The sequence below is a fragment of the Tinamus guttatus genome, unplaced genomic scaffold (genome assembly GCF_059628265.1).
Source record: "Tinamus guttatus ecotype Peru unplaced genomic scaffold, ASM5962826v1 Tinamus_guttatus_pri_ptg000112l, whole genome shotgun sequence".
NCBI lineage: Eukaryota > Metazoa > Chordata > Aves > Tinamiformes > Tinamidae > Tinamus > Tinamus guttatus.
Genome location: NW_028288646.1, coordinates 1,281,959 through 1,295,699, shown reverse-complemented (window position 1 = coordinate 1,295,699; position 13,741 = coordinate 1,281,959).

Here is a 13,741-nt window from a genome sequence, read left to right as displayed (position 1 = left end):
CCTTCCCCTCCTCCGGCTGCCGCGTGTAGGCGGCTGGCGGACAAAGGAGTTCCCTGGTGGAACGGGCAGCGCTGCGTGAGGTGCCAGCCTGCCCTCGGAGGCGCCGCTGGGCAGGTGGGGAGTTCGCTGCTAGCAGGAACCGCGTTCCTATCTCTAAAGGAGAGGTGCTGGTTTTTTCCTGCACGTGTCAGTGGGACCGTCTCTAACGGAGAGGTGCCGCCGTGTGCTGGCGGAGAGGGGAAATAGCAAGGAAACCTACCAGGAATCCCACTAATTGCCAGAATGCACCACTTGCTTTGCATAGACTTGTAAGCAGCCAACATAAACACTGCAAAGGCAGCTCCAGCATGTGCAGTTGGTGATGTTCAGGGCACACCCAGCTTATACAGTGTCTAAGGCCTGGCGTGGAGAGGTGAAGGTGGTTTAGCAGGGTAGCTGGGCTCCATATACTCCAGCTTGCAAATCTGCACAGCAACAGCAGCAGCCACCACCTTTTTCCTCTTGCTGATCTTCCATCGATCTGCACGTGAATCTCGTTACTGCCCTTGACGTGACTTTGCTGCTCAAGGAGAAAGGCTCAGGGTCTTTTGCAGGCATTTTTAGTAAGTGCTGGTCTGTATCCCACCCCCCTGCAGCCAGGGGTGTCCTCAGGCCTCCATGTCATCCACTGTGTTCACACTATTAACAGCCTCATGATGTATTGGCTGCCCTGAGCTGCTTCCACCTGCTGCCTGCTCACCTGCAGGGAATCTCCCTGTGAGCTCCATCATCTGTAAGGACGATTGCAGTGTTACCTGTGCTCTCACTCTCCTGGAGAGTGGCACACAGAATAGTTCCTGGTGTCTTGTAGTTACGGGCATTATGTGCATTCGTCATGATGTGACTTGTGCCTTCCCCAGGCAAATTGTACCTTTTAAAGGACAAAGAATTAAGCTGCAAGAGTCCTGTATTGCTCCTCGGGTAAAATGAGTAGGGTGTGCTTGGGGGCACCGTTCCTGTGCCTGCTGAAGGACTGACTGGAGCATGAAAGAAAATCACATTTCTCTTATTTTTCCAGTGATTTGAGAGAAACCCAGCCATCAGGCTGAGGTGCAAGCAGGATAGTAAAGAGATAATATCCTAGGTAACTATTTTTCTTCCCTTTCCACATATTTTTCTGCAACAGCCTGTTACATTTGGGAATAAATATAGTCTTCCCTTGAACCCTGATTCTTGGGGGAGATTGATTAAATTCCTTCAAAAGACATAATGGAGCTGAGAGTGGTATTGGGAAATAGGATCCAATTCCCTGTCCCTCACCTCTTTGTTGGCAGTAAGTTATTTGTTGCTTCCTCTGTATATGCCAGAGGAGCTAATGTTTTATCTCTATCTCCCCTGCTGCCCTCTCCTTTGCTCCATAAGTATCAGTGCTTTTTTTTTTTCAGACCATCTAGCTGGCTATGTTGTCTAATTGTATTTATTAGCATAGTTCTCTACAAGGTTTCATTTTTAAGACTGTTACTGCTGTTTCAGACTTGAGGAAGGGGCTTCTGCCCCAAACCGTATGGATTTTCATTTTGTATTGTTTTGCAGTACCAGCTAGCCTGATAAAAGATATTTTCTCTGCTTACAAGCCTTTCTACTGTGGAGAAAGAGGAATTTACATCTTTAGCAGTGGGTTGAGTGACAGGGGAACATTTGGCTCTTTTTCTGTAATATGCAGGTAAAAACATCCTGTTCATAGATTTTCTTCATTTGGTTTTATTTTGAAGAGATTGCTCTAGAAATATATATATATATACATATATATATACTATATATATGGTAATATTGAAATTTCTTAAAAATTCAGTGTTTGATTCCACTTCCGGGGTTCAGGGCAGAAGCTCTTAGCCACTACTGGTAAGGTAGATGGCCCTTAAAATTGCTTTGCTTTTTGATCTTTTTTGTATTCACAGCTATAGCTGTGAAATGAGAGATATGATTTAGAAATGTTAGTTAAATAGGTCAAGGCTCCTGTCTGAACACTAATTAGCTTTGGAGTTCAGCTAAATCAATATCCAGTTTTAAAAAAAGGTTTAAATGATATTAAGAATGTTGACATGTAAAATTTTGGCACCACTTTAATGAGTTGTTTTTCAAGCTGATTTAAACTCAGACAACCCTGAATAAATCCCAGGACTAATCTTGGATGTGTTTTAATTGGTTTTGGCTTTGCAAGGAGCACTTCTCAGATACTGTTGCTGAGAATTCCCTGTGATGCTATATTAACGGATAACTATATGACATGTATCTTGTGAAGGGATAGATTTGGAAATAAACTAAAAAAAATCTTTTTCAGAAAGCAGCATAATTTGAAGAAAAGCGTGGTGCTCTACAACTGCTTTTTGTGCAGGCAGTCTCTTCAAGCATCTCTTGCAGTGAGCCAGGGTTAATTCATTCTAACATGGCTATTTATAAGGGTAGTTCCTCTGCAGCAGAGGGCGTTTGGGATGCCAGTTGACATTTCAATGTTGTGGCAGGTTCTCTTGACAGCACACCTCATCCCTGAGATGTGTGAATCCCTATGGGCTGGTGAAAGTCACAGGTATTTCCAGACAGAGGGAGGTTTTAATATCATTTCAGCAGGATTTTCTGGGCATGAGTCTGCAGACTCTCGCTAGGAAGATGTGTTTAGGAGCACCTCGCACACTGAGGGAGGTGCTGCCTGCGGGGTGGCACTGGCTGTGGAACGCAGGGGAGGAGCACTTGGGGATCGCACCAGGCCTCTTATGGGGTGTTCCAGGGAGGAACCAAAGCAAAGGGGCGGGAAGGGAGGGATCAAGGTGGTTTGGTTGGGAACCAGCATGGAAAAGTGGAAGGATAAGGTATAAAAGGAGTTGGTCATGTGTGAAAACATTGCTAGTCATTACGCTTGTCTGACTATGAAAGGCTTCTCATCAGTACGCTCATCTGGCCATGCTCTGTGCCTGGTCAGCGCAGTCAATTCCGTCTTGTCATTAAAAATTAAACCCCAGTTTTAAGTATTTTTCCCAAGTGACGGGCTCTTTTGTTTCTGCCTGAATGTGCGGGGGCCTTGGTGCTGGTGCCTGGAGTCAGGCCGCAGGGGCTGTGCCTGGAGCAAGCATGGGTGCCTGCGTCTCCTGTGAGGGCTGACGAGTACCCAGCTGGACTAGCCGGTGGGCAGGTTAAGTGCCTGGGGGCCAGGCACGTGTGGGGCAGAGAGCAGGACAGCTGCTGCCCAAAGGGCTAGAGGGTCCAGGCCACCTGCTTGAGAGACCAGCTTATGCATGTGTGTCTGTGTGGCGCTGCCTAGCCAGCTTAGGTTTGAGCTAATTACAAAAAATGAAGCAAATTAGATAGATTAAAAATATCCCAAACAAAGGCATCACTTTCCAGAAGGGAAGAAAGGTCTTTAGCTTAGAAATTGATCCTCAGGAGAAATGTAGATGTTGATACCCCACTGTTTACAGCGTGTGCAATTCTTCCTGTTGTGGCTGGATTCCTGCTGCTTCTGTCATTTCACACCCACAGCTCTTACTTAAGGAGAGCTGACTGCTCTTCTTCAGGCAGGCAGAGGGGTCGCTGTGTAGCAAAAAAACAGAAACCAAACCCCAAAGCCCACTGTTTCTGTGACCTTCTATTCATTAGCTGGCTCACCTAGAGCCCTGCCAGTGGGGGACATATGAGGGAGTCGCTGCTGTTTTTCAGGAAAAACAGGGCTGAAGCTGCTGAGATAAGAACTGTAATGCAAGGATGCTGCCTGAGGATGTAGCCTCTTGGGATGCTGCCCTGTGACAGGCTGGCTGCAGGTCCTTCCCAACCCTATTCCCCATGGCCAGTGATTCTCGGTTGGATGTTATCCCATGCCAGGTGAGCAGAGCGGGTGCAGGCACCATGGCCAGGCTCAGCCGAGCACCCAGGGCCCAGGCCATGGAGACGAGGCAGGGGCCCCATCAAGATGGGCTCAGGGTTGGGATCGGTGAGTGCAAGGACAGACACGGGCATTGCAGGCACCAGTGAAGGGCCTGAGTGTGCATGTAGGGCAGACACACAGACAAAAAAATCCCCTCCCAGATTTCACACTCGCCCTGCAGCTGCGCAGCTTTCGGCGGGGGTGCTTGTGTGCCTGTGCTGCCTGGAGATGCCCCGGTAGGTGGCAGAACGGGAGCTGATGGCGCAGACGCTGCTCAGGCTGTTTCTGGGAGAGGCCAGAGCTTTCCCGTGGTGCCATCCCTGTGTGACTGAGATGGCCTTTCTGGGCTCCTGGCCAGTCCAGGGCTGCCCACAAGCTCTATTCTCCCCAGATAATCAGCGTTCCCACAGCAGCAGCACGTGTCTTCTGAGTTTTTAATCATTAAAATTGCTAATCCTGTCACGTTCAACTCACGTGGTGGCCATTTTTCAAACTGACATTTGTGCCACAAAAGTTTTGAAGTCTGAAATTGAGTTCTGCAGTTTAAATCTGTTGCTGTGTGCTTTCTAGCTTGCTGCAACAAGGTGGGAGCCCCAGGAGGTTTCGTCAATAGAAAAGATAATCTTCGGAACATGTGGCATGTGACAGTGTCATCCTTAAAATTAGGGCAGCCAACAGATGTAGGCACTAAATGAGGAATACCCTCTGTTGTGCTTATAAAGGAAACCTTGCTGCAAATATTGCAGGTGAATGGCAGGAATAAAGGTGTCATTATAAGTAAACAGATGTATCAGCTTTTTGGCTTCCCAGCTGTGCAAAGCACTGTTCAAAATATTGCCAAGGAGGCAGGCAACAGCACTAAGAGATGTCATTTTGGAAAACGGCCCCTTAAGCTGCAGTGTGGTAACCAAAGCTCATGATACTTGCCAGTCACCAAAACAAACCTGCTGTTCTTTTTAAGGCCAGATCCCAGCACAGGTAATATTTATTATTTTTTCTAATAAGGATTTGCTGACAACTTTATCCACCCCACTTCTGCAAGAATTAAAAGGACTTGAGTGACAAAGGACGTTTCTGAGGGTTAAGATTTATTATCCAGCTTCTGAGTTTGGATTGCTTGGTTTTATGTGGTGAAACAGAGAAGGATTGTAGCAGAAGTTCTGTCCAAATGCCTCCCACTGAAGTGCTCAGGGAAAATAAGGCTTTTTTCTTCTTTGTGTGTGTGTGTGTGTGTGAGAGAGAGAGAGAGAGAGAGGACAGATAATCTTAGGTATGTAAAGACCTTGAGAGGTCAATCAGTCAGTGTTTGTGACACGAGGGGATTAGTTAGACATGCACAGCTCCAGGGAGGTGTTTGTCCACCCTGTTACTCAACCCCCCCAGTGATGGAGATTCCCACCGATGGCTGCAGAACAGACATTTACTGGGACAGGGTCTGCGGCCTGGCTGCTCTCATCCCCTTGTGAGTGCTGTAGAGTTGGGCTGGATCATAACCTATGGTGAAGTGGATTTCCATGGTTTCTGTCTCATGCTTAAATTCTTATCCCTCAGGCTGCCTTGTTCTACTTTGCTGTCTCTCAGCTTACAGGAGTTATGTAAACATCAAAAAAATATGAGATGACAAGGTCAGAACAAACAAGAGGAAGTTCCCTTTCACACAGTGTGTGTAGAACTTATTGCTTGAGGATGTCTTGCATGCCAGAAGTCTCGATGATTGCAATAGCAATCACAGAGTCACGGAAAAATGCCGAAAGGGCTGCTAAGCACTTCTGGCTCAGGAGAAAGCCCTTCAGCCAGGACTGCTGGAGGTTGGGTCTACAATACTGAAATATTCCCACATGTTTAACCTATTCCTTTTATTTTTCCACTTTATGCATCTGCTGCAGAGCATGGCCTGAGGTGGAAGCTTTGATCTCCTATTCCATGCACCCTACAGACACCACTGAGTTACTGTCTGCAAGAACCCAAATAGAGGCTGTCACTAAACAAATAAGCAACAAAGAGCACAGGGGTCACATATGAGCCCAACAAAATGTGCCTCCTTCTTCATAGATCTGTAGGGTTGGAGTGGTACTGGGTTTGGAAGCAATCTCCTGTATCCTTGAATCCCCTTCCCTAGCTTATGAATAAAGTGCGGGGGCAGGGAAGGACATCTGAATTTGTGGGAAGGGAGACAAGTAAGAATGCTATGAGGAGGCAGAAAAATCTGCTGTGTTGGCCTGAAGTAACCCTGGGAAGCTGTGGTGAGGGAGGACCTCTGCCCGCTCTGCTTCGCCAGCTCCCAGTTATGCTAATCGCATTAGCTGCTGTCCCGAGGATTTTTCTCAGCCTAATTTTGCTGTCTCATAGTTCTGACACAGTTTTGACATTTGAAGGAGCAAGCAAACCCCCATATATGTCAGATGCCTTTGCTGTCTTTGGCTTCCTTGCTGACTGGATGCCCAGCCAAGGCAGCGTTGGATATCCCTGGATAAGTAAAGGATTGCAGAGGTGCTGCGAGATCAGGCCACTTTGTAGTGGCCCTGCCAAGAAATCACATCCACCCTTCAAGTTCTTCTTGGGTAGCAGCAGATCCCCTCTGTCTGCGTTAAATTCTGAACCGTTCTGTAGTATGTGCTAGTCCCATGCTCCTCTGCCTGTGGTTCCTCAGATGACAGCAAAATTCCTGTCAGGGCCATCCACACATATGTACACAGTTCCAGCTAAAAATGTTTAGATGCCCATAAGCAAGGAGAGCATGAAGGAGTTGGGAAAGACACACTCCCACAGCCAAAACTGAGCCCACCTATTTTTCTGCTCTAAATGCAAATCACCATGGTTATGCTGCACATGGTGGCTGATACTTCTCTCTCTCTTTTTTTTTTTTTTTTTTTTTTTTTTTCTTTAAAGGTTATGCTGTCCTTCAGTTTTAAAAGCTGAAGTTTTTAAACTGAAGCAACAAGTGCGGGCAGGAGCACAACATGTACCTGGGAGGCGACAAAGGAATTGGCATTTGCAGCTGCTCTTCTCAGTGCCTGCAGTGAGTACCCAGCCCTTCTGTCCCACATCCCCTGTGCCTGAAATGAGCCTAGAAATGTTTATCCAGCTGTTGTGAGGGTTGATAAAAGAAATCATTGATATTCCATGGAGATGGGAGGGCAGGAAGAAATCCCACTGAAATTATGAACATATACGAGAGCAAGAGAACATAGAAGAAAGAGGCTTGGGGCATGTGCTCTTACATCATAAAGCATGATCCTACAACAGTATAAATATGAAATAGGAAAATATGCACCAGATGCAGCATGCTGAACATCAGATGTATGTACCTTGCTTGTCTTTTGGTGAATTTCCTCGTTTTTCATGAGTGGTTTTGTGCTTGACATCCGAGAGAATTGAAGGAACTGGTTTTTGTTACCGTGGGTGTTGCAGACCCCTGTTTAGAGCCGGGAGGGAGCTTGGTGTGCCAGTGCTGCCCGGAGTTTTGCTTGGAGAGCAAAACAAAAATTGCCTCTGCTTTCAAACTCGTGAAGGTCTCTTCTGTTGTAGGGCAAAGGAAGGGGGAGAAGTTGCTTAAGACCAAGCCATGAAAATGTACACTTTTTTTTTTATTTCTTCTGTTAATCTGAGTTTAGTACCTACGTCTTTAGCTTCCTCTGCTGGCAGTCAGTGCTATTTAAAGAGCTGGCGTTTATCCAAGGCCTGCACTTGCATGCTTCATGTTAGACTGGTGCTGACAGAAAGAAAAGCTCTCTTGCTTTGTTGAGCAGTCCTTGTGCTACTACACACAAAAGGTCTCATTTCAGAGTGTTTTTTTTTTTTTTTTTCTTTTTGTATGCAGTGCTGGCTTACAGGGAAGCTCTTTCCCTGAGGGTCAGCTTTTCTGGCAAAACAACGTTGTGGGTATAATGTGCCTGTGCTAATTGAAGTTTCGTGGAGACAGGCAGGAGCTCAGAGGCAGTGATTTTTACATGCAATTCATCTTTGAGGCTTTCCCAAGAAAAGCCCAAACATGAAAGCTTTCTGGTTGTTGTGGACCACTTAATTTTCGGGGCCATGGAAATTGCTGTTCATCATTTCCTTGATTCCTGCTGATATTCTCCATTCCTGAAATAGCCATTACACTTGGTAGCTATACTGACCACATATGCTTTTTCATTCATAGCCTCTCTTTTGATTTAATATAATAGTGAAAGATTGTTAACCGATTTTTCCACAGGTTGGAAAACAAAGATATGGAGAGGAACATGATTTTTCAACAATGGTAATGAGAACCTGAGATACTACCATGACAAAGAATGTCAATGGTGTGAATGCAAGAGTTTCATTTTCTCAGAGTTGTAAGGTCTGTTTTCCGAGTGTGGCTTTTGGGCCTGCGCAGCCAGGTTTCAGACTGTTGACCCTGGAAGAGGAGTTTGAAACCACAGGGCCATGTTTTGGATTGACAGCCTGGAAGTCCCATGCCCCAGCCCTCCTGGAGTACTGCTGCTTTCCATAATGTTCAGTACTGAGTTTATAAATCTGTGTTTAGGAGTCTCGGTAAGTCTAGCAGTCTGGTTCTCAGAGATGGTAGAAGCCTCTTGTGATGTTTAGGTCTTGATCTTCACACTCAATTTGAGCTCCAATATGCTGGTTTCAGTCCCTTTATTTATAAATTGGGCCTGTCGCAGGAGAGTCTGACCACACCGAGGCGTTGTGAAGACACATTACTAAGAGCCCTCAAGTGTGGTTTATGTGATGAGACTCTCCCAAAGAACTGGCGAGGAGGGCTGTGCATTGCAAAGCACCTCAGAACTGTGCTCACCCCCTCCTGAGCCAGCTGTGCAGATGTGACGTTTGTCCTACTAACTTATGCACCTTTGGCTGGGAATAGCCATAGATTTACTGGGAGATACAAAGGGGAAAGAGACAGCCTAATACTTCGATAATGCTGTTACCCTCCATAGATCTAGAAATAGAATTAATAGAATTAGGAATTCTGTTAATGCACACCCAATGCTAAATGTTGTTACCTCATGCATAATTCTGTTACATTAAAAAATGAAAACTGCAGACTGCATGTATTGCACACATAGGTTTGCATTTAATAATTCACAAGAATGTGCTGGTGGGCAGCTTGCTTTGATGCTTTTAATGCAAATAGTAGAAATCTGAGGGTAAGGAATGGGGAATATCTGTGTTCTGGTTTGGTCTGTGCATGATAAGAGAGTAATGTTTTGTGTTGCTGTTAAATTATTTCATCATGCAGCTTAAAAGACAAAGGTGGAGGTTTAAAATGCAATGTTTTACTTTGTGTGCTCTAACAGTGATGCCAGGGCTTTATTTTGACTGAATTCAAACATATTCTTGTGTTAATGGAGCATAATAATAGGAAATCAACCAAACCAATGAAGATGTGAAAATTTCTTAATACAGTTTTCTATGGTTTCCTGCCTTTTTTTTTTTTTTTTTTTTGATGCTTGCCTTGCAAGGAAAAGCATTTTAGCTGAACGTCTGGAAAATATTAAGTGTAGTAAGTTTGTATTCCATAGATAAAGTTTATGTTAAAAAGGTATTCATGATTCAGGTACAGATGATGTTCGGCACTGTACAACTGAAAATCATGATATATTTGCTACAGGCCCTTGTGTTTTCTCTACAAATATAGAAACAGTTTTAGTTTGCATTCTTTTTCATATATATGTGTGATCATCCTTTTATTTTGTAGGTGCAGTATTTTTTCCATTTATATTACTTGCAGTAATTTACCCATGAAGCCATTAATGCAACTGTGGAAGTGTAAGCAGAAGGTTTACTTTTTAATATTCCAGCTCAGAGTGACCCTCAGTAAGGTCATGCCGTTTGCACTGGCTCCCATCTCTGGTCAAGAGAGGTCTCTGGAAGCCACTTTAGTAAGTTGGAACAAAGTTGCTGTGTCATGTGCTACTCTGGGAAAAGTTCAGGCCTTCAAATCTGGGTTCTGACCAGGAGGAGACAGAAATGAGATGCAGTTCTGAGAAGGGAGATACATTATACTTCTACCTGTCGCACAGAGCTCCTGCGTGCTCTCTGAAGCCTGAATCGTTTAAAGTTCACATTTGGAAGCAGCTCTTCAAGCATGGAGTAAGGTTGGGAGTGGGGTGGAGCGTATGCTTGGATAGCTGGCATTCAGTCACAGCAGTAAATGCTTGAGAATGTTTTAAAATGGAAACACACTGGAGCTAAGATGGCCCAGTGCATTAATATGAAGGAAACCTGCTACTGTCTGTCATCAAAAGTGAAAAGGGGCTGAGGGAGCTGGGCTTGTTCGGCCTGGAGAAGCCTGAGAGGGGATCTAATCAGTGTCTATAAGTACCTCAAGGGAGGCAGTGAGGAGGATGGTGCTGGCCTCTTTTCACTGGTGGCCACCGACAGAACTAGAGGTAATGGCCACAAACTGAAACACCAAAAGTTCCACAGGAACTTAAGGAAAAATTTCTTGACAGTGAGGGTGAGAGAGCACTGGAACAGGCTGCCCAGGGAGGTTGTGGAGTCTCCTTCTCTGGAGATCTTCAAAACCCGCTTGGATGCAGTCCTGTGCCACGTGCTCTAGGTGCCCCTGCGTGTGCAGGGGGGTTGGACTAGATGATCTCTAGAGGTCCCTTCCAACCTTGAACATTCTGTGATTCTATGATTATGTACTGCAGTCTTTGAGTCCTCGCCTCAGTGGCCACAGTAAACTAGAATTGTCTGAGTAAAATCTGGATGAGCTCAGAGAAACTCTGAACCTACATTTCTATTTTTACAGTGCAATTCTTTGCATTAACACCATGTCTCTAAGCTTAATATACACAGCTGCTCTATAAATTCAGCTCGGTCTTTTGCAATGAATGTGAAGCATTTTAAAAGAATTAAGCAGCAAAAATCATGAAGCTGTATAGCTGAACTTGCTGGGTAAATCAATTTTGAACAGGAGTATTATTTATAAGAATGTTCTCAATGATTCTAATGCAAAACAGCAAACCAAAATCCATGGCACAGAAGCACAGAATGACTTTGATCCATAGGAAGAGTCTCGATTCTGGTTTCTGCTGCAGAGTGCTGCATGTGTGATGGCACACTGAGCACCTCCTCCTGCAGTGTGTACGGGACGCTTTGGAGGTCTGAGTACTGTTGGTGGCTCTGTCTTGTGTCACTTTTTGTATGGGATCACAGCACAGAAGTACTACAGAAGCCACGGCAGCCTAAGTAAATTCTTAGAACTCTTCTGGGCAGGTATCCAGTGCAAACGCCTGGATAAGCCTATAATGCTTTTCACACACAACTAATCTGTCACTTGATATCCTTGGAGTGGGGATGGCAGCATTTAGCTGACACGCAGCTCTGTGTGAGCATGGTCCGAGCAGAGGGCTTGGGAGCTCTATCTTCCTGCAGCAGTGACGCAGGCAGTGGTTAAACTAAGATCCCTGCTGATTAGAGACTTGCTGAGCTAATTGAATAAGCTTGCTTCAGATAAACCAGCTTGAGCTACAGGGGTCTATTCCCTGCTGTGACTTTTCCCCACCTAGTCCTTAACTACACCGTTTTAAGTTGCTGTACTGTCTCCATATAGTATATGGAGAGTAAAATCAGGCATCTGTATTGCACACCTCACTGCTCTCTCTTTGCTCATGCACCTCCCCACTCTTCCCTAGTACTGTGCACATAGTGGTTAAAGACCATCCTCTGGGGCTCCCTTGCTTCGGGAAGTGCTCCCACACTCCGGGGAGCTGGAAATGCACCCCATGGAGTGACAGCATGGGGCTTCCACCCACCCCCTCCCTCCAGGGCTGGTCTTGGCCAAATAGGGTTGGTTGTGGGACACTGATGTCCACATGCTGTGAACCAGCACACTTGTGAAGCAGTGAAGTATTTCTCTAAAAAGCGTCCTATCTTTTCAAAACCTTTTTGTTTGCAAAAGATGCTACTGCTGTAAATGTGGCATTTTGCGTCATTTTTGTAAAGTGCATTTTTAAATGTAAAAAAAGAAGGAAACAATATTCAAATGCTGATAGGAAAACCTGGCTTACCAGACTGCAATAAACAGAAGAGCCAGATCATTTGGGTAATGATTTAATATGAAATATGCTATAAACACTCTGAGAAAATTATCAAATGTTGGAAATCAGGAAGGAAAAGAGTGAGGCTCTTTTGTATGTGTATTCCACCCAGCAGATGCTTCCTGTTATCCCAGGCTGTTGAGTACGACCAAGTAAGGAATTTGAGGTATACTTGGAGTGATAGAAAACACACGGTATGCACCATGCAACTGGTTTTTGGAGTAATGAATGATTTCTCTGTCCTTCATTCACCACTGGATCGCCAGTTGTGGAAAAGGTTAGATAAGAATCTTCTGTCATGTACTGAAACAGAAACACGTTGGCTTTGCTGTGTTTTGCACCTGCTGCCATGCAGGCTGGCCTGGTTTCTCCCAGTTGCTACCTGCTTAGCCACAGTGGCGTGCTGGGCAAAAGCCTCTGTGGAGCAATTGTGGGTGATCCTTATTTGACAAACAGTCAGAGGACAAGGGCCGACTTTCCAGGTCACCTGCTGCCTTTGGAAAGTATTGCAAGTCTTCCGCGCTGCCCTGCTGTTCAAGAATCTCCATCAGCTTTTCATCTGCTCACTCAAATACAGCCCTTGCGTTTCCCTGACACACCAAAATCATTATCTCTGTAGAGAGTCTCAGAATTGAAGGGAAATCAATTTTCTAGGAGCTATTGGGAAATTGCAACACTTTCAGAAAATTTCATCTGGAGCACAGGTTTGCATTAACTGGAATTGTCTCACTGGGAACTCATGCTGTACGAGTCTATTTTCCACTGAAAGCCTAGGACTACCCTTAGTTCTTTCAACTAAATATTGCCTGCACTTTCCCTCTAAATACTATGAGCAACACCATGCCTGTTCTATATCCACAAAACTAGGGTATTGTAAAGGCTTTGCCAATGCAAGAGGCCAAATAAGATCCTCAAAAATACTTACCAACCACAAGCATTTTTACTGTTAATCCTGCTTTCATTTTCCATTCTCCTGAATGTTGTCTGCAGAGCCCATTATTAACTTAGAAACTGTGAGACGATAATCATGACGTGCACTAGAAGCCTGAGCAGGAGATGTCGCTGAGTTTGGGGGGTGGAAAAAGGGCTGGAAAAGTCCTTGAGAGTCTGTGTCTCTGCTGGGGCAGGCTCATCCAGACTGCCACTCCTGATAAGAAACTGCCTGAAGAGTTTTTAAAAGCCTGTGATGCCAAAGGCTCCATGAGCATTCCAGTCAGTCTCTCCTAGCAGTTCACTGTCCATATCTTTGGGATGTCTGTTCTAAGGTCTGTTATGGGGAACAGATTGGGCCTTTCCTCTGTGTGCCTACCTTTTGCTTCTCTCTTTTCTTCCAAGTGAGTGAGTCTCCTTTCAACCTTCCCTCGCAGATCCTTTTTTTGGAGCCCCCTCCTCATCCTCCTCACTGCTCTTTGTAATCCTTCCAGCTGCAGAAATGCATCACATGGAACTGGACATGGTGCTCCACCCGAGACACTGCCCATGGCAAAAGCATTATTTAATGTGTCTTGTATTTTTATAGCATGTTGAGTTTTGGGGATTTTTTTTCCAACAGCATCTGCTGCATTACTGAGCATCAGATTATACCGTTTTCTACATAGTGCTCTTTAACCACTTGTTCTCCATTTTGTCTCTGCATTTTCCTTTCTTATCTAAGTGTGAACTTGTATTTCTTCTAACCGAATTTTCCCCACGTGTTAGCTTTTCTACCTTCCAGCAGTGTGCGGTGGAAGGAGACAGGTATATTTGCTATGTTGAAATAACTGCTGGATACTCTGCTGCCTTACAGGAATCTCACTGTGTTCAGAACACA